We start from the raw sequence: 21,800 nt of genomic DNA, 5'->3' as shown, positions 1-21,800 counted from the left end.
TTGAAGTAACTGGCGTTCTTTTACAAAGATTGTATTCCGAAGTTAAAAAATTGTAAATGAGCAGGTGGCAAAAATTGTATTTATCATTGGTACCCTATTGTCTATTTCAGAAAAGGACATGGAAAGATCTGTAATTAGGGAAAAAATCCAAAAGGAGAAAGAGTTGAAAGAAGAAAAGCTCCAAAGAGTAGAAGCTCTCCGTAAGTCAAAGGAATATATCTTAGCTAACCTGGACAAGCAGCTAAGCACATATAATGAAAATTCTTCATCACCAGCACAATCTTGTCCAAGCCCAACAACCTCCACTAGTTCTTCACCAAGGAGGTCACCTAGGATAAAAAGATTCCTGTTTTCAACAGAATGTAATAGAAAGGGATATCCAACTGTGCCTGCGAAGCAGCCAAGGACCCATTTTGCTCCAATAGTAAATACACATCAGTCAAGCCCAGTTCAGAACCCGATAAACCTGGCTACTGTATCCCTGGTTCATGTATCACTTTTTTGTAAGAGATGTGATCATTTGGAAAAGGAAAATCAGGAACTAAAAAGACAGTTAGAGGAGCTCAGAAAGAATATAGGTAAACAAACATCTCGTTTTTACACATTTTAACATTTTTCTTTGAGAATCACAGGCACTCTCTGTTTGGATATACATTCATGTTATGATTCTTTAGCATTTAAAAAATAAAAGTGTACCTTGAAGTGTGACCATAAAGCTATGTTTAAGGCAAAAAATATCTACAAAATGTATTGTTGTAGCGTGTATTTGCTATGAAAAAGTCTTTTTTAATATTGTCATCTGCAGATGTGAATGCTTAACGTTAGTACTGTGATAAAAAATTCATTTCAGATCTGTCAAAAGGTGTGCCAATTCTTCAGACCAAATTACTCCAGACCTAAAGCTGGTGTCTATGACCAGGATTTTGCTCTGGCAAATGGAGTAAATAATATTATTCTGCTGGTTCAAATTAAAGAAAGGGTTGCTTGAAGATTTTCCCATTGTACAAATTAATAAAAAGCCTTCAGATGGACTGATTTCAGTGATTTGTTTTAAGGCTGACAGTATATCATGTAAGATCTATTGTTCTCACCAATGTGAATTCATCATTTCCTCTAAAAACTTTAAATTATAGAGACATGTAAACATTTGAATAAAGTAAACAAAAAATCAGAAAAACCTATTAAACTGAAAGATAGCAAACTATTTAACATACATCATAATTTTATATAAATCTTAATTTAACAAATTATATTTTCATTTTTTGTCTCCATTTTTATAATGATCATTTTGCCAGTAGAAGAAAGTTTCATTTCATTTCTATAGTAATATGTAAAAGATCTGAGATCATTTTTAGGTCTAGTACAGTATTTTGCCAAATTCCTTGAAAATCTCTCAACGATACTACATCCATTACACTAGTTACTACAGAAAAATGCACGTTGGAACTGGACAAGTGACTGTGATAAGGCAGTTCAGACAGTCAAGATCATGGTAACGCAAGAAATGCCGAGTATCTGCCAAATGTTTCAGTTATTATGTAAAGTCTTATATATAGAGCTTTTAAATAGAGATGCTTGTCGCAAGTCAAACTAGAACTACCACTGTCATGGCGTGAATACCCCCGCAATTACCACTTTGTCAGAATCAACAGTGGCCATTTAGAGCTCAAGAACAACGACCCTGCCAAATCTGAGGTTACTAAGCCAGTGCTATGTATTCTACATGCTTCAAATGTGAAAATGTCAAAAATCAATAAACTGAGGACAGGCATTCTTAAGCAATTGAGGAGAAAAGCTTTTTTTAGTCGATCTTTGACCTAGTGACCCTTAAAATCAATAGGGGTCACCTTATAGTAATGATCAACCTCCATGCCAAATATGAAGACTGTGGGTCAAAGGAATATTAAGTTAATGGGTGGACAACTTTGTTGTGCGGGGGTATAAAAAATAAACTTTGGTTCAATAATTTACATTGATCATAAAATGCTGTTACATATTGCTATTGATCACAAAACTATTATGGAATTGCAGTTGTACGATCCTATGAACAAAGAAAGAGGCGGTGAACAAGTTTCAGATTTAGCTTTTGAAAACAAAGCTAAAGAAATTCTCAAGAATAAGGATGTTAAGGTAGAAGAGATACATCTGTGGACTGATGGATGTGCGGCGCAATATAAAGGGAAGAAAGCGTTTGCTGACATCAGTCTTAGGAATCAGCCAAAGGTTACAAGAAACTATTTCGAAACAGCTCACGGTAAAAATGTATGTGATGGGCTCGGAGCCACAGTAAAGAATGCTTGCTTTAGAGCTGTTGTAAGGAACAGGAGAGTCATCGGTGGTGCAAAAGATCTGTTTGATTTCTGTTGAGAAAAATTGACAATGAATGTTACAGATGAAGAGAAGAACACAATGTCCAAGAGAGAATTTATACTTGTTTCAGATGTCAGTAGGAACAGACAATAAACAAATGTACAACTTTTAACAGGAACAAGAAAAATCCATGCAGTGAAATCTGTTGGTAGTGACTATGAGCTGAGTACCCGAAACCTAAGTTGCTATTGTAAGCAATGCCAGAGAGGTAATGAAGAATGTGACCACATTCAATATGTTAAGAGGGAGAAACAGAACTTAACACTTGCTGGGGACAATAAATAAAACAAGAGGGCCATGATCGCCCTGAGTCGTTCACCAGAAACAACTGCTTTTCAATATTGGAAATTATTTTTCAAAAGAAGTTGCTGAAATGTTTGACAATAGGTCAAACATTGTAAAAAAAATATGAAAAGTAGGCCAGTTGATATCAAAATTCAATTCAGCATTAGAAATTACACCCCTAGTCCAAATTTCAAGTCTGTATGTCAAAAAACACAAGAATAAAGAGACTGACTGACAAACAAATTTTCGTTGAGATGCTTAAAAGCCATGTTATCCCCATTTCTGAAAGATATGGATGAAGAAAATGCGCTTTTAGAATCATTTTTTGATGGAATGAAGGAAACATGTGCCAATCCAGGCGTTCCGTAACTATACAAGAACGATCCTCTTATACGGGAATTTGCAAAATCAAAGATGAGCCGTTCACGCGAAAAAGACGAACAAAGAGTTAAAGACGTTGACAATACAAGGACGGAAGTGAGATCACTATATAATAATAAGGTAGACTTCTAAAAAAATTACACAAGGACAATGAAGCAAAAAGTCCTTCGTCAGAGTTCATAAAATTTTATGAAGGTTTTAAATGCCACGAAAAACCTTTCATTAGAAAGCGACTCCCCACAGTTGGCCTTTAATCTTGGCCACTATATCAAGCAAGTTGCTTTGATAAAAAGTAGCCTTGGACTTCAGACAGAAAACATCCAATTTGTGAATGAAGCCCGCTATTTCAGAGAACTCTACAATGCGCATTGGAGTTTCCTGTGTAGCAAAGATACGACAAAATATAAGACACATAAATAAACAAGAGGGCCATGATGGCCCTGGGTCGCTCCCCTGACCCATCAACCACATCCAAGCAATGTCTTAGAAAAGCATCCTGGCCAAGTTTGATGACAATCAAGTCAAAAATGTGACCTCTAGTGTGTTAAAAAGGTTTTCAATATTTGGGTAATGTGACCTAATTTTGACTAGAGACGACTCATATTCACCTAGAAATCATCAAAACAACCTTCCTGTGACCTAGTTTTTTGATCGGAGATGACCCATCTTCGAACTTGACCTAGAAATCATCAAAACAACCTTCCTGACAAATTTCCAGAATATTTGGATGAAAACTGCAGCCACTAGAGTGTTAACAAGCTTTTTCTATTTTTAGCTCCTGTGACCTAGTTTTTGACCCGAGATAACCCATCTTAGAACTCGATCTGTATTTCATTGAGACAAACATTCTGACGAAGTTTGATGATGATCCAATCAAAACTGTGACTGCTAGACTGTTAACAACCCAATTGTTGACGACGCCGGACGCCGGACATAGCCCTGTCATTATACCTCACCTTGACCACTTCGTGGTCAGGTGAGCTAACAAGACATCAACAAATTCAAGTTCAAAATACATACAAATCTACTAGGAGGCTTTATTACTATCTCCTGAGTAGCATAATCTCCAAGACAGGTCATTACCAGCTTGCAAGATTGAGACTTCCCTGAAAAACAGTAATTCTCAGGCAAATGCCTGAAAGTACATGTATCAATTAACAAATGTCCAATATTTAATAAAACTAGACCTATCACTGAAGGTGATTAATACCCCCACCAGCAACTTTTTGAAAAATAAGTAGTCTGAAGAAAAATTTCAACACAAACTATCAACTGTGTACAAAGAAATATTTCAATTAATTGTAATCCCAACTGGGGTCTCCAAATAAGCTTGTTTTTCACAAAGTTTGATTACAATATCTCATTCCTAACTCTAGTTATTGTCCGGAAACCATTTTTCTATTTTTAGTAACGGTGACCTTGACCTTGACCCAAGGGGGTCCAAATGCAATACCAACCCAGGTCTTCATATAAGCTTGCTATACACCAAGTTTGATAACAATATCTCATTCCTAACTCTAGTTACCGTCCGGAAACCATATTTCTATTTATAGTAATGGTGACCTTGACCTTGACCCCAGGGGGTCCAAAAACAATACCAACCCAGGTCTTCATATAAGCTTGCTATACACCAATTTTGATTACAATATCTCATTCCTAACTCAAGTTATTGTCCGGAAACCATTTTTCTATTTTAAGTAATGGTGACCTTGACCTTGACCCCAGGGGGTCCAAAAACAATACCAACCCAGGTCTTCATATAAGCTTGCTATACACCAATTTTGATTACAATATCTCATTCCTAACTCAAGTTATTGTCCGGAAACCATTTTTCTATTTTTAGTAACGGTGACCTTGACCTTGACCCAAGGGGGTCCAAATGCAATACCAACCCAGGTCTTCATATAAGCTTGCTATACACCAAGTTTGATAACAATATCTCATTCCTAACTCTAGTTACCGTCCGGAAACCATATTTCTATTTATAGTAATGGTGACCTTGACCTTGACCCCAGGGGGTCCAAATGCAATACCTACCGGAGTTTTCACATAAGGTTGCTATATACCAAGTTTGATTACAATACCTCATTCCAAACTCTAGTTATCGTCCGGAAACCATGATGTGGACCGACCGACGGACGGACCGACCGACCGACCGACAAGCTGACTCCTATATACCCCCCCTAAACTTCGTTTGTGGGGGTATAATAAAAAGGATTTTTTTATAAAGATCAAAGTATATGTCATAACTATTTTAGGGTTATGTACAGATCACTAATTGGCAAAATCTCATCAACATGGAACTTAAAATTGCTATTGCAATATAAACAAACAGCTGTCAGTAAAAGGGCCATATTACCTTAGTAATACAAGTAATAGGGTATGGCTAATTTATCATTTGCGGTCAGTTAACCCACTGTGCTGAAATGTTTATATGATGTTACAACAATTTGCAACTTAACATGTAACTGTAAAACATAGTGTTTATTAGGCTTCTGTGTAATTCTTTTTAACTTTTTTTTTCCTGGCACAGCCACAAAATGATTTATTCTCACTTTTAACCCTGCCACCTAACTGAAAAACTTTGTTGTTTACTTATACTCAAATATTGAATCTATAAATTCATTGAACATTAGATTCCTTGAACATTAGATTTTTTTCATGTGCAAAGATAAAACACCCTATAGGATGATTTTTTTTGATATTAGCAATAATAGTTCATTTTACACACAGCTTTTTTTCCTTCTATAACAGGGGCTGATATAAGGCCCCTTCACAATTCAAAATTGCACATTTTTTTCACAAAGCGGCGGTAAAAAATTCACAATTTTCAAAGAGATTTCACAAAATATTGGGACTTTGTCTTCAAACAAGAGCGATCAGTAATCACATGTGTCGCCTCATGATGGCCAATTTCATGTTGGGACAAAGTTTGTGACAGACGGACAGACAGACGCACAGTGCACAACTAGACTTGGTACTGATGATTCCTGTAAAGTTTGGATAAAATTGCACCAGTAGTTTATGAGGAGTAGTCCGGACAAGCTTTTGCGTATCTGGCAACACACAGAAAAAACACCTTTTTTATCAAAGGGCCATAACTCGGCCAAAAATCATTCAACCGGAAAACCCGTGCAATATGCGCAAGGACTTGAGCTACAGATCAATCCTGTAAAGTTTCATTGAAATTGCTTTAGTGGTATTATTATTAAAGAGAAGTAGTCCGGACAAACTTTAAAAATAAAAATTATTAAAGGGCCATAACTCTGACAAAAATCATTGAACCGGAAAATGCTGATAATATGCACAACTACCCTTGGTACTGATCATTCCTGTAAAGTTTAGATGAAATTGCACCAGTAGTTTATGAGGAGTAGTCCGGACAAGCTTTTGTATATCTGGCAACACAGAGAAAAATACACCTTTTTTATCAAAGGGCCATAACTCGGCCAAAAATCATTCAACCGGAAAACCCTTGCAATATGCGCAAGGACTTGAGCTACAGATCAATCCTGTAAAGTTTCATTGAAATTGCTTTAGTGGTATAAGAGAAGTAGTCCGGACAAACTTTTAAATTAAAAATTATTAAAGGGCCATAACTCTGCCAAAAATCATTGAACCGGAAAATGCTGACAATATGCACAACTAGACTTGGTACTGATCATTCCTGTAAAGTTTGGATGAAATTGCACCTTTAGTTTATGAGGAGTAGTCCGGACAAGTTTTGTGACGGACAGACGGACAGACAGACGGACAGAGAAGTGATCCCTATATGTCGCCACTACGGACACAAAAACATTGTTTACCTTCCGGTAAAACATGATTGACGCCAATTGCAATAATACAGAAATAGTTTTAATCAAGTTAAGCAGATTTTACACAGGTCAGAAAATATAATCAAGCGTTACCGGTTTCAAAATGCCACAGAATGTCATTTTTTTTCACAATTTTATGACATATCACGCTTTTTTCACAAAATGAACAGGCCCCTTCACAATTTTGACAAAAAATGCCCTGTTACATTTATATATGTATAGACATGATTGCTTAGAATCTGTTATAAATGTGGATATGAATAAGGATAAAAAAAATTTTATCACTTATTTAAGGTTCTAAGCACCCTCCCCAATTGTGCTGTGAGTGGGATAAGTGGGGGTTTAGACAGTGGGAATGCAATAGAGAAAGGTAAGAATTCTTTTTGGTATGTCATATTGTAAGGTTAATGTATGTCCCCCACATTTTTTTTCAAATCCCCCACATTTTTCAATTGAGTGGGGGACAATCCCCCATAATTTTGAAATTCTAGATGCAACACTGTACACAGCTGATGTCAATTTTAAAAAACACACTTTTTTTCTCAAATAATGATGCTTGCTGTATTATAAATTCGTTATAAATATTTCTGACATGTTATATGGCCATATACATGGCTACTATGCAAGGGTTATTCTGCATTCAACAGTTTATTTATGGCCATATAACTGGTCTTAAATTTTATAATTAATAATATATATGCATATATGAAAACAGCCCATAATTATGTTAATCTGGTATATAAACTACTTTGCACATTAGGTCATAAATAAAGAAAAGATAATTATATTCGATATGTTTCAAATATTTGTAAACATGACTCAGCTTTGGCATTTATCTGACACAAAGGCTAGTGTGCTAAGCACATCTGTATAGTGAATTAAAAAATGAAAGTAGTTGAATATATTCATTACAAGTATATGTATTTCTTGCACTGACATATACCTTGATTATATTTTTGCAGACATTAATCAAAATGTGTTTGCAGACCTGGCCCATCAGATGAAGGAATGATTTATTTACATAAATTTCATGAATTAAAGTTTATACTAATGTGACTGGAATTTAGCATAGCGTCACATTTTTTTAGAGATGGTGAATCAAAAGCTGCATATATGGAAACATTTAAGCTTCACTTACCTGCAACTATCAAATTAAGATATTCACTTAAATCTGTGATATTAATATACTTGTTCATTGTCATAAAGGAAATTGTGATGTATAAAATAATGTCACTGTTTTAGTATTCTTTATATTCTTTAGGTATGAAAGAAACATTTGATCGAGTATCAAAAACTTAGTTTGTGAAAAAATTAAATCCATCACCTGTTTGCCTTTTAGATGCATATCCTTATTTTATTATGAACAAAAAAAAGCTTTTATTCATTTTAAGGCCACAGAAAATTAATTTTTAGACTCTCATCCTCGCCCGCCCGTATCAAAATCTTTCCGCCCCAAAATAATTTATTTTCTTTAAATTCTGCATTTTTGTAAATTTTTAATTGGATAATCCAGATTAATATCTAGTTTTATATACACAGCTGATGTCAATTTTAAAAAACACACACTTTTTTTCTCAAATAATGATGCTTGCTGTATTATAAATTCGTTATAAATATTTCTGACATGTTATATGGCCATATACATGGCTACTATGCAAGGGTTATTCTGCATTCAACAGTTTATTTATGGCCATATAACTGGTCTTAAATTTTATAATTAATAATATATATGCATATATGAAAACAGCCCATATGTTAATCTGGTATATAAACTACTTTGCACATGAGGTCATAAATAAAGAAAAGATAATTATATTCGATATGTTTCAAATATTTGTAAACATGACTCAGCTTTGGCATTTATCTGACACAAAGGCTAGTGTGTTAAGCACATCTGTATAGTGAATTAAAAAATGAAAGTAGTTGAATATATTCATTACAAGTATATGTATTTCTTACACCGTGTAGTCCGCCTTTTTGATGGCACTCGTAAAATTGTAAACAAGGTGTGAGATAAAGTTAGATAGAAATGGACATTATGTGATTAGATTTAAAGTATTAATCATAAAAGTAATGGCAAACTGTAAAGGAAAAAACTACAAATCAGCAGAATATCGAGATGGGCTTGCAGCTGACGAAAAACAACTATATGAAGCCAAATTATCAATTGTTGGTGGACTTGATCCGTACGAGGGGAAGTTGGCTTGGTCAGATAATGTGAACATAATACCGGTAATTACTTATCCTGATATTGTGAATTACTTACTTTTCACTCCAAGTGCTTAAAGTGCCGATGATCTCAAAGCTTATAAGTCTCTTGATGCTTATCATCAATTTGTATCTGGATGGGTCAGAGAAAAGTCTGGGATAGTTCATGGGCAGTATGTGGTTGTTACAGCAAAAGTCTGTATTTAATTTAGACATAGCATACTTATATATTTTTTATACATATGAAATTCAATAAAAAGGAAAATAAGCAGAGCTGTGCATAGCCAATAATATATTCTTGTATTTATAATCTGTAGCTGGTAATGGCATATATATATGACACTTTATAAATGAAAAGCATACTGAAATGATGTTGTGGACATCATAGTTTTGTCGCATTATCCTGTCATGCGCCATGACATGACGCATTTGACACATGAGGCTTATTTACATATAAATGATGCATTTTATCATGTGTATTCAAATGTAACATTTATAATTTGATATAAATATTTAAATAAAAACAAGAATAAAAAGTATGATTAAATTTCTTGGATTTTGAATGTTTTTACCTTTCTTAAAGTTACATTTAATAAATTTCATAAAAAACTAAATAGCGACATTTCATTAATAAATTGGGTTTTATATCGATTCCAGGTCTTATTTTGGTGTCCAAACAACCAAAATGAGTTTTATTAGCATAAAAATAGGTAACCTCATTGTGGCGAAATGGGAAGTACAATTTCTGTTTGCATGAGAAACTCCGCCTTCGGATCATCCATACATCAATATTAAATCAACAAACATGACTATAAGTGGCAGTCCTAATATAACGGTATATTTCCGCATTGTAACGGATGTTTTCATACAAATTTAATCTTTTTACGAGATGATTACTTTTACTGAACCCCAGGTTTAGTGCACCGTGAAGCTTTAACGGTTAAAATGTGTTTGCACAAGAAAATATCACATTTGCTGTGTTCCGGATAGCAACTATAAAAATGTGACGTAGCGCATACACGAGCTCATTATAGTCTTCATTTGCATGTTAAAATTCGTATACGAACTTTAGTGTTACCTTGGGGTTTCCCGTTTAAAATCCTACTTTATGAACAATATTTGATGAGATTTACAACAAAACTTTTAAACAGGTTAATGAAACTGTAGAATGTTTGATTTTTAGGCCGGCGGAAAAATATTTTTACTTTTTTATTTAATGTAACTTTAAAAGTTTAGTGCATTTCCTCATAATTGGTTTCTTGAAAAGTTTTGGCTCATCTGGAGGAGTGCAGCTTTAAAATATGTTCTGTTTTCTTTTTAAAAGAATGGATCCAACTCAGACGAGGTATGCTGTACTGAAGTGGGTATCAGACAACAATAAATTAAGCATAGAACATTTAAAAGTCATTCAAGACCCTGAAAAGCCATATAGATTTGGCCCTTTAAAAAAACTATTTCCAGTAGTAATAGTTGCTGTTGGTGGTAAGTGGACTTACAGTTAACTATCTTGTTAGATAATTAAATAGATTTTGGTTAATGAAAAATGGTGAAACTTGAACCTTCCCAGGGCACCCTAAGTGTGCGGAAAAATGAAAAGTCCATAATTTGAAAGCAAAAGCAATATCTCTCTTGTTAAATTTGGATTCTGCACTGATAAATTCAGGAAGGTATTTGACGAGTGATATCATGAGCACATGCTAAATCACTGAGAGCAAAATAATGCCAGCCATTGTTAAAATTTTGTAGAGCGTGAAAAGATTGTAATTGACAAATTTAAAATAAATGTTCCTTTTTATTTTATCTTAAGTTAAGTATGAGTAGATCACTCGTACCAATTATGAACAGAGTATAGTACCTACTGAACGTCCAGGAAGTGGTGGCACTACTTGTTCTGGTTTCTGTTTGACTTGTGTGTCACAAATGGATTTATCCTAATGAAAAAATCGGCAAACCACCAAAGGTACACGAAGAAAGGGAACGCAAAAAAAGTGACCATGTTGGACTTCAGAATGGCATTAGCCAAACAACTCATTGGAGATTTCGTAGAGAACAAAAGGGCTGCATTGGCAACAGTCAGTAACGGACACTTTCCACAGAAAGGGGACAAAAAGGGCAGGTGTAGACAATGCAGTAAGAACAAAATAAGGAAAGAACCAGTGAATATGTGTGCCAAGTGTAATGTGCATTTGTGTCTGGACTGCTTTCAGCCTTGGCACAGGGATTTACTCAAACGCAGGAATAATGCTGTGTAATCAACCGTAATGTGAACATAGCAAAATATGTGTGTGACTGATTCTATGACACGTTTTACCGGATACGTTTAAAAGCAACTGTGTATGGATTTTTTTATTTTAAGAATTATAGTGTTTAATAAAACATGTAACATTATGGAGATAGTGGCAGCCTCCATGGAAGACAGTCAGGCGGAAGGTAAAATAACTTTCAATTTTGTCCAAAGCTTTAAATTAGCGATGTCATCCGGAGTCCAGATATCCGAACGTTCGAATCACGATTCGGTATCGGAATTCAGTTTTCAGATCCAGATATTCGTATAAAATATTTCAGTTAGAACAATGAACTAAAAACATGTCATAATTATTAACAGTCGTATACTTGCGTTGAGATAACCTAAGATATGACAATACACAAAGTATACTCTGCGGACCATAAAAAATCAATAATTACGTGAAGAAAATATATAACGCAGGTGCACTGTCTTTGAAATATTATAATTGTTTCAATTATTATTACCGATTGCGGCAAACATTTACTTACTCAATATCTACATTTGTCCCCACAATAAAAAAATGTTTTCGCACCTCTAAGGTATTTTAAAAGTTTGTCTTTAGATAGATATTGAATGGAAGATAATTGTACGAAAATTGGTGCACTTGCAAACGTTTTATTCTCTTCTATGAAGTCTTTGATTATTTATCTATGCCGCTTTAATTATTCGGCCAATATTTGTAAAACAAATTTATAAAAGTAATTTTTATTGGCTTTCATAAAGCAACGCCTTTTCAATTAAAGGTTACTAATTATGCAAGAAAGAAAATGATTCGTTAGTTTTAATTTTGAGTGCATTATTAGGCTAAATAAAACTCAGGATTTATCCTTGTACGCCCTCTGATAATAATTCACGTTGAACGTTATTTCTTTAATGTAAAATCATGCCTGCAACTATACAATCCGACGTGTGGAAACACTTCTCACGTTCCATTGACAAGAAAACCGCAACATGCAAGTTATGTGAGGTATGCAGGCGGTCAATAAAACTGTTAAATGTTTATCGTTACTCGCAGATTTCTAACTTGAAATTATTTTCAGAACTTTTAAATTAAGTTTTAATAATATAGATTATTACAAATAAATTTCTTGAGAATTATTTGGAAACAAAGCAGATAATCGAAATAAAACATATACACCGATAAATTGTCGTTATAAACTAGGCCTATTATAAACATAGACAAGAAATTTACATGATGTTTATTTTATTTACAGGTTAAGTTGGCGAACTCTGGTGGTACCTCTAACCTACGTAGCCATTTACGCAGCTGACATTCATCAGCAGAAAGTAGCAGCCCAGCACGTTCACAAGGGTTAATATCGAGCTTTGTCAGTAATCCAAAAAAGATGACTCAAAGTGAAAATGAAACAAGAGGGCCATGATGGCCCTAGATCGCTCACCTGAATTATCAAACTCATCCAAACAATTACCTAGACAAGCATTCTGACCAAGTCTCATGACAGGTGAGTCAAAAATGTGACCACTACAGTGTTAACAAGGATTATCCATATTTGAGCAGTGCGACCTAGTTTTTTACCCAGGTGACACATATTCAAACTTGACCTAGAAATCATCAAAACAAACTTTCAGACCAATTTCCAGGATACTTGGATCAAAACAGTAGCAACTAGAGTGTTAACAAGATTTTTCTATTTTTAGCTCCGGTGACCTAGTTTCACATGCGATTTCGAACTCATCCAAGCAATTACCTAGACAAGCATCCTGACCAAGTTTTGATGATAATTGAGTCGAAAATGTGACCACTAGAATGTTAACAAGGTTTTTCCATATTTGGGCGTTGTGACCTAGTTTTTCATCCAAGATGACCCATGTTCGATCTTGACTTAGAAATCATCAAAACAAACTTTCAGACTAATTAACAGAATATTTGGATCACAACAGTAGCCACTAGAGTGTCAACAAGATTTTTCTATTTTTAGCTCCTGTGACCTAGTTTTTCATCCGAAATGACCCATGTTCGATTTATTCCCAGCAATGACCTAGACAAGTTTCCTGACCAAGTTTGATGACAATTGAGTCAAAATTGTGACCACTAGAGTGTTAACAAGGTTTTTCTATTTTTAGCTCCTGTGACCTAGTTTTTCATCCGAGATGACCCATGTTCGAACTCATCCGAGCTATCACCTAGACAAGCATCTTGACCAAGTTTGATGATGATTGATGCAAAAATGTGACCGCTAGAGTGTTAACAAGGTTTTTCTATTTTTAGCTCCGGTGACCTACTTTTTCATCCGAGATGACCCATGTTCAAACTCATCCAAGCTATCAACTAGATAAGCATCCTGACCAAGTTTGATGATGATTGATGCAAAAATGTGACCGCTAGAGTGTTAACAAGGTTTTTCTATTTATAGCTCCGGTGACCTAGTTTTTCATCCGAGATGACCCATATTCAAACTCATCCGAGCTATTATCTAAACAAGCATCCTGACAAAGTTTGATGATGATTGGGTCAAAAATATGACCACTAAAGTGTTCACAAGGTTTTTCTATTTTTAGCTCCTGTGACCTAGTTTTTCATCAGAGATGACCCATGTTCGAACTTATTCAAGCAATTGACTAGACAAGCATTCTGACCAAGTTTGATGATGATTGGTTCAAAAATGTGACCACTAGAGTGTTCACAAGGTTTTTCTATTTATAGCTCCTGTGACCTACTTTTTCATCCGAGATGACCCATGTTCGAACTCATCCAAGCTATCACCTAGACAAACATCCTGACCAAGTTTGATGATGATTGGGTCAAAAATGTGACCTCTAGAGTGTTCACAAGGTTTTTCTATTTTTAGCTCTTGTGACCTAGTTTTTCATCCGAGATGACCCATGTTCGAACTCATCCGAGCTTTCAACTAGATAAGCATCCTGACCAAGTTTGATGATGATTGAGGCAAAAATGCGACCGCTAGAGTGTTCACAAGTAATTGTGGACGGCCGGACGGACGACGGACGACGGACGACGGACGACGGACATTCACCGATCCTAAAAGCTCACCCTGAGCAAGCTCAGGTGAGCTAAAAATAACTGAAAAAATTGCTAACATGGTTGTGAAGGATTATGCTCCGCTTAATATTGTGAGTGGTGAAGGATTTAATGAACTTTTGAACACAATAGTGCCGGCGTATACTCTACCCTGCAGGAATACTATTCGTGCGCGTATTATTTCACGTTACCAGAATGAGAAGGACTTACTTAAATGTGATTTGTCATCTGCTACCTGTGTCTCCTTGACAACAGATACTTGGACTAGTAATAGCACCGAGAGTTATATTACTGTGACAGAACACCATATTGACAGTAACTGGACTATGAAAAGTAGCGTTCTCTTGACGCGTGATATGCCCGAAAAACACACTGGAGAAAATATCGCCGAAAGACTGTCTGAGTGTGTTTCTGAGTTTGGTTTAGAAGGGAAGGTTGAGTGCTGTGTCCATGATAACGCCGCTAACATGAACTGTGCAGGACGTATGTGTCCGTGGAGTGATTTAGGATGTTTTGGACACACCCTTCAGTTGTGTATTAAACCTGGTCTAGAACAACAGAGTGTATCAAAAATGGTTGCTAAGGCGCGTAAGTTGGTTGGACATTTCAAACATTCCACTACCTTGACGGCAGAACTTGAAAAACGCCAGGAATTACTGAATGTTCCTCAACACAGATTAATATCTGATGTAAGCACCAGATGGAATTCTACATATTTAATGTTAGAGCGATTGTGTGAGCAACGTCGCGCAATTAATGACGTCATGTTAGATACACGGGTTACGTCAAAAGACAACGCAACTCTCAATCTTGACAACAACGAGTGGGATTTAGCTGGTGAACTGTGTGTTGTTCTTAAGGATTTTACTGATACAACTACGTTCATGTCTACAGAATCACATGTCTCCTGTTCTGAGATATACCGAATAGTGTTCGGTTTACTTAATGGATGTTTGAAAAGAAAAAGTGCCGATCACAGTGTTATTGTAAAAGTTAAAAGTGCTATCCGCTCTGAAATCAATACGCGTTTCTGTAGAGTCTGCCAAATCTTTACCCATGTTAGCGTCCCTATTAGACCCCCAATACAAATGATTACCATTCCTCACTGACGAACAATGCAAGGCTACGCACGAGAAGTTAGATGAACGCATCGACGAAATCCCATTACATTCCCCGCACATGTAGACATTCAACTCCCAAACGTCGTAAACTAAACTTCTGCAAATTTGAAAACGACGACAAAGAATGTGACGAATTAGCAAGTTATCTTGCTGACAAACCTTCCCAAGACTGTGATCCTTTAGATTGGTGGAAAAATAATGAAAAGAAGTATCCAAAAATCGCAAATATTGCAAGGCGCGTGCTTGCATTTCCAGCAACTTCCGTTCCGTCGGAACGTATTTTCTCTGCCCCTGGTCTGTTGTTAAACAAACTAAGAAACAGATTGTCAAGTGACATTGTTGATAACTTGATAGTATCATTTTTTTAAATAAAAACAAAATTCCCTGCTCCAACATTGCCGAAAATAACCCAGAGAATGTTATTGAGATGTGAATTGTGAATTGATTGTGTCAAATGCGGAGACTGTCAGAATGTAAAAGACTTGATCACTGAAAAAATGTCACGTGTTTATAAACTGCATAATAAATATAAAGTACAAAGTTCATTTGAAATGTAAGAGATTTTCATTGATTGTTTGATAGGTTGATTTTCGCAACCTGCTTGAAAATGTGTCATGTATATGTATGAAAATATTTATACTGTTTTATATATGTGTTGATATATGATAAACTGGAAAAGAATTGAAATAAATTTGAAATAGATTTGTGATCTTTTATTGTTATAAATAAAACTTGCTTTTAAATACATGTCAATAAAATATTAACAATTTACATTGTGTTATTATGAGAAGGTGAACTTCTCTGGCGTGATAGCCAATTGTGAATATTGGAGGAGTTGTCGTTCTTTTATAGAGAATAGTTCGGCGATCGATATTACTTATAAAATAATTATTATGTCCACATTTTAATATTAACAAAACACTTTGAAACAATTACATTCTTTAAACAAGAACCGGTTGAACCGGGTGATGCTCCCCCAGAAGGTTCTGGACACAGGAAAGTATAAAAAAAATGAACAAAGGGCAAAAACTCCAAAATTAGGCAAAGCGGAGTTATGTTTTTTTGCACTGCACTTCTATTCAATGAGATCTATCTATCTATAAAGTTTCCTGATGATATCAGAGTTATGTCCCGGGTAAAAGTCAAAGTGTAAAAATGAACAAAGGGCAATAACTCCAAAATTAGACCAGGCTTTGTTCAGGTTCTTTAAGCATTGCAATTCTATCCAATTATATCTAGCTACCTACAAAGTTTCATGTTGATATCTCTAACAGTTTTAAAGTATTGTCCAGGACAAAAGTCAAAAAGTAAAAATAAACAAAGGGCAATTACTTCAAAATAAGGCAAGGCAAAGTAATGATTCTTAAGCACTGCACTTCCACCCAATGAGACCTATCTATCTACAAAGTTTCATGTTGATATCTCTTATAATTTTAGAGTAATGTCCCAGACAAAGTCAAAGTGTCAAAATGAACAAAGAGCAATAACTCCAAAAGTAGGCAAGGCAGAGTTACGGTTCTTGTGCACTGCACACCTACTCAATGAGATCTATCTACCTACAAAGTTTCATGTTGATACCTCTTATACTTTTAGAGTTATGTCCCGGACAAAGTTCAAAGTGTAAAATAAACAAAGGATATAACTCCAAAAGTAGGCAAGGCAGAGTTACGGTTCTTGTGCACTGCACACCTACTCAATGAGATCTATCTATCTACAAAGTTTCATGTTGATACCTCTTATACTTTTAGAGTTATGTCCCGGACAAATTTCAAAGTGTAAAATAAACAAAGGGGGGTAATTCAAAAATTAGGCAAGGCAGAGTTACGGTACTTGTGCACTGCACACCTACTCAATGAGATCTATCTTACTACAAAGTTTCATGTTGATACCTCTTATACTTTTAGAGTTATGTCCCGGACAAATTTCAAAGTGTAAAATAAACAAAGGGAGATAATTCAAAAATTAAGCAAGGCAGAGTTACGGTTCTTGTGCACTGCACACCTACTCAATGAGACCTATCTACCTACAAAGTTTCATGTTGATACCTCTTATACTTTTAGAGTTATGTCCCGGACAAAGTTCCAAGTGTAAAATAAACAAAGAAGGATAATTCAAAAATTAGGCAAGGCAGAGTTACGGTTCTTGTGCACTGCACACCTACTTAATGAGATCTATCTACCTACAAAGTTTCATGTTGATACGTCTTATAGTTTTAGAGTTATGTCCCGGATAAAGTTCAAAGTGTAAAAATAAACAAAGGGGATTAATTCAAAAATTAGACAAGGCAGAGTTACGGTTCTTGTGCACTGCACACCTACTCAATGAGATCTATCTACCTACAAAGTGTCATGTTGATATCTCTTATACTTTTAGAGTTATCTCCCGGACAAAGTTCAAAGTGTAAAAATAAACAAAGGGGAATAATTCAAAAATTAGGCAAGGCAGAGTTACGGTTCTTGTGCACTGCACACCTACTCAATGACATCTATCTACCTACAAAGTTTCATGTTGATACCTCTTGTTGTTTCAAAGTTATGTCCCGGACAAGAAAAGCGGACGGACGGACGGACGGACGGACGGACGGACGGACGGACGGATGGACGGACGGACGGACAAGGCGGCGACTATATGCTCCCCCGAAATTTTTTCGGGGAGCATAAAAAGATGAAGGCTTAGGAACAATAACGATATTGATAAGAAACAATCGATTTAAGAGTAGAAAAACAGCGCACCATCATATTAAAAAGGTCGCGAAAATTGGTTACGTCATATCAACTGACTCGGGCTGAAATAATGATCCGAACATCCGGATGTATTCGGATGTCTGATCCGAATATCCGGATAGTGAATTCGGCTCCGGATGACATCCCTACTTAAAATACTAGTAACATTGTGCTTGGTACAACAGTCTTGCCATTTTCTTGCTAAATTGAATAAATTTATAACCTGCTTTAAAGGGCACGATGTTTTTGAAAGAAATAGATAACTCGATTTTATCTTAATTAAAAAAAGGTATGCAAATAGATAAATAGTTCATTATTTTTCATTCAGGAAGAATTTCACCAGCATCTTCACAGGAGTCACAAGCAGACTGTGATTTGGATGATGTGAAAGACCAAGGTATCAAAAATTGCTGTATTTTTTCTCTTTCATTTCTTCTCCTATAATGTATATAATCTATTGGCTCATAACTTTGGGACCTAAACACTTCTGCTTCAAATCCCTTGTCAGCATCACTTATGGTTACAGCCTAATTATGGGCTGTAAGTGTTAAAGGGAAAGACAAGGTTAGAATAAAAACTTGATTTCAGAAAAAGAATACTATAAATAATAAGTCTGCAAATTTTCTGCCGCCAAATAATAATATTAAACGAATGATAACAAAATTTAAATCGCTAAATCACCGATTTCTACAAATCAGTAAGCGCGGCCATGTTTGTGTATTGGCCGTATAAAAACAGGTGCGCGTGATGTCATTTCCCCACATCTTTAGATTCATGATAAATCTAGTTGAATCGTAAGGAAATATTAATATAATAAAGTATTGACCAGACAATTTAATTTTCACAGGAGGTGTAGAGGAGATTTTTTATGGTTCAAAATACGTAACAATATCCAAAAAAAATAAATAATAATAAATAAAGAAACGTACGGCTAGCCAAAAGTTCTAGCCGTACGTGAGTCACGAACGACTAGCCAGGACGCACTGTACGTATTATCTAGCCGTACGGCACTTTTCAAAATTATATGGAAGTCAAACGTTATAAAATTGTTGATTTTCATGCTTATCATTTGTTGTTTTATTTGTATGAATTATTAAATCATTTTTGTTAATTTTAAGTACATGGGTCGAATAAAAAATGATCGGAGTGGAATAAATAAATAAAAAGAACATTGAATGAAAAAAAAAAAAACGGTGAAATGCAAAAATAATTATATAATTTTCAAAACAGTAGATAAATATCGAACATAAAAGCACAGTCAATTAATTAATTAGCCTTAATTAAAACCTATCCAGGGACTGACAATAGAATTTTAGTATGCCTTTCACGGAACATGCAAACTTTCCTTGATGGACAAACTTCTATACAGTACCGTCGGTAATTGTCGCAATTATCAAGAGCCTAACAACAATCATTTTCAGTGTTTGTTCCTTTTTTTCATATAAAAGGTGTCGAAAAATTAAACTTAATGAAACAAAAAAGGATTATTATCAAAATTTTGTAAACTATTTCAAGTTTCAAGTTTTATTAAATATATCTCAGTATGTAATAAACATAGACATGAGAACAAATTCTAATAATACACGTATCAATTGGTGTAAATGCAAGCAAAGTCGACATCTTGCGATGACAAAGATCGATATATATAGCGATCAAGGCGATTAATCTCTAAAAAGTTAACATCCAAAGACAATTAATGCTGTTTCTTGGTTAAAATCCTCGCTTTATCATAAAATAACATATGCATTTTCGACTTCCATAAAATTTTGAAAAGTGCCGTAAGGCTAGCCAATACAGCGTGTCCTTGCTAGTCGTACGTGACTCACGTACGGCTAAAACTTTTGGCTAGCCGTACGGGCCCGTACGCTAGCCACTTCCACTAAAACGTGTTCTTAATAGTACATATAACTAAATTTTTGCAGTTTGATTCTGACTTTCAAATTTAAAGGTGTGAACATATGTTATAATTGATGTACACATTTCAAAAATATAAGCAACTCTTTTGAAAAGTAAATTGTTAACATGTCTGTCAACGTATGATGCTGCGCATCGTAATCATAGCCTAATATTAACTGCAGGCAAATCATTTTTATTGGCTGCTCAAAAATCTAATTTGCATAATTTATTCACACAATTGCTGGTTCTTACTACTTATGTCTAATACTGCGCATTGTCCATTTTAATTGTTCCTAATTTGCACCAAATGCTCCTGTCACACTGTGTACTGAGTGCCGACAGACATTTTGATCATGCACAATGTTGCCCTGATTGGACAATCACCCTTGTCAAATATTCTTATGACGAAATAGACATCTATTTTTTTACGCTTCATCAGTGAACTGAATGACCTTGGGGGGGATTAGGTTCCACACCTGTCAAATTATACTGTAGTAAATTACAGCACGTCATAAAATAGAAACACATTTTTTCAGTTACCAATAATCATTTTAAATATTAAGTAGATTTATGATTTTTTGTTTTATTGGATTAAATTTACGGTAGTAGTAATGCGTATCTGTCGGGAAAGGAATTTGGTAAGTAGATAACGTGGAAAAAAGCTTTAGGGAGCTGGATAAACCCGAGAATATGCGTAATTATAGGGGAATGGGCAACCTGTTGCTGTAGGTACCAGTTTTGACTGGGTGCCTAAATAACCTAACGGACAGTTTTGTTTTCATACGATATTAGTCTGGCTGCCGATTTTCCTGCGCCTTTTATCATTTTTAGCGTCAATGGCGGAAAATCGCGTCCTTGGATTTAGTTGATATTTTACCTGAAAAAAAAAAGATACATGACCGGCGATGTACCCTATTTGGACAGCTTGTACAAAATAAAAGGATATATCGTCAATTTAAAGAAGTTTCTCATAGTACCCAAATTAAATTTATGGTTTATCTTTGAAAATTAAGCAGTCATTGCTTAAATCATGTGGTGGATCATCAGCAAGCTTGAATATCGGACAAATGATAATTTATGTCGCGGCGTCTTCAATAAAATAATTAAATTAATTAATTAAAAGCAATTCAGTTCCATATGATGTTTTCATAAATAATATATAATGTACGCAATTAAATTAATAAGTTCTTCATCAAGATATATTTCAGTTGTACCAGCGTGTACACCTATACCGGAAGTGGGTATAACACGTCACAATCTCGGTCTCGTCTGTCTCGCGAGAATGACAGAACGCCAAAATGGCGGCGCCCATGAACTTATTTCTCAAGTAAAAAATAGTGTCTTAAAACACGAATTTCTCTCTTATAGGGTTGATGTCAATAGGAAAACTGTCATGGTTCCTCTTTTTAAATGATGAATATTTATATTAGACAGACATCAATCCATCCATTCCTATTCCTTTAAACATAAGAAAGTAATCAAGTGATTCTATATCTGTTAGAGGGGTATGTAGTTCTTTCGCAATAGTAACACCTTGAAAGTGTTGTATGTCGGCCATACTTTTTTGTCCATTATATTAATATTATGTGTGAATTGTATATAATGTTTAAAAATTGTGGTATTTAAAATATCTTAACATAATTGTTCTCAATTTTCTATTTATTAAAGGTCGGGTAATCTGGACACATGAAGCAATCCTTCTGTTAATTGACA

At 35.0% G+C, this 21,800-nt stretch overlaps 1 long non-coding RNA gene across 1 annotated transcript; it reads left to right on the top strand.

Annotated features, from left to right (window-relative positions):
* Nucleotides 1-9,641: 9,641 nt before the first annotated feature.
* Nucleotides 9,642-21,800, top strand: LOC132753070 (uncharacterized). The gene is made up of 3 exons (XR_009628902.1): nt 9,642-11,489; nt 18,520-18,588; nt 21,756-21,800. It is a non-coding gene; the product is annotated as an uncharacterized LOC132753070 (long non-coding RNA).

This window comes from Ruditapes philippinarum, unplaced genomic scaffold, assembly GCF_026571515.1.
Source record: "Ruditapes philippinarum isolate M1 unplaced genomic scaffold, ASM2657151v2 ctg2497_1_1_1_1, whole genome shotgun sequence".
NCBI lineage: Eukaryota > Metazoa > Mollusca > Bivalvia > Venerida > Veneridae > Ruditapes > Ruditapes philippinarum.
The sequence above is the reverse complement of the archived record's forward strand: the minus strand, read 5'-3'. Positions and strand labels throughout refer to the sequence as shown.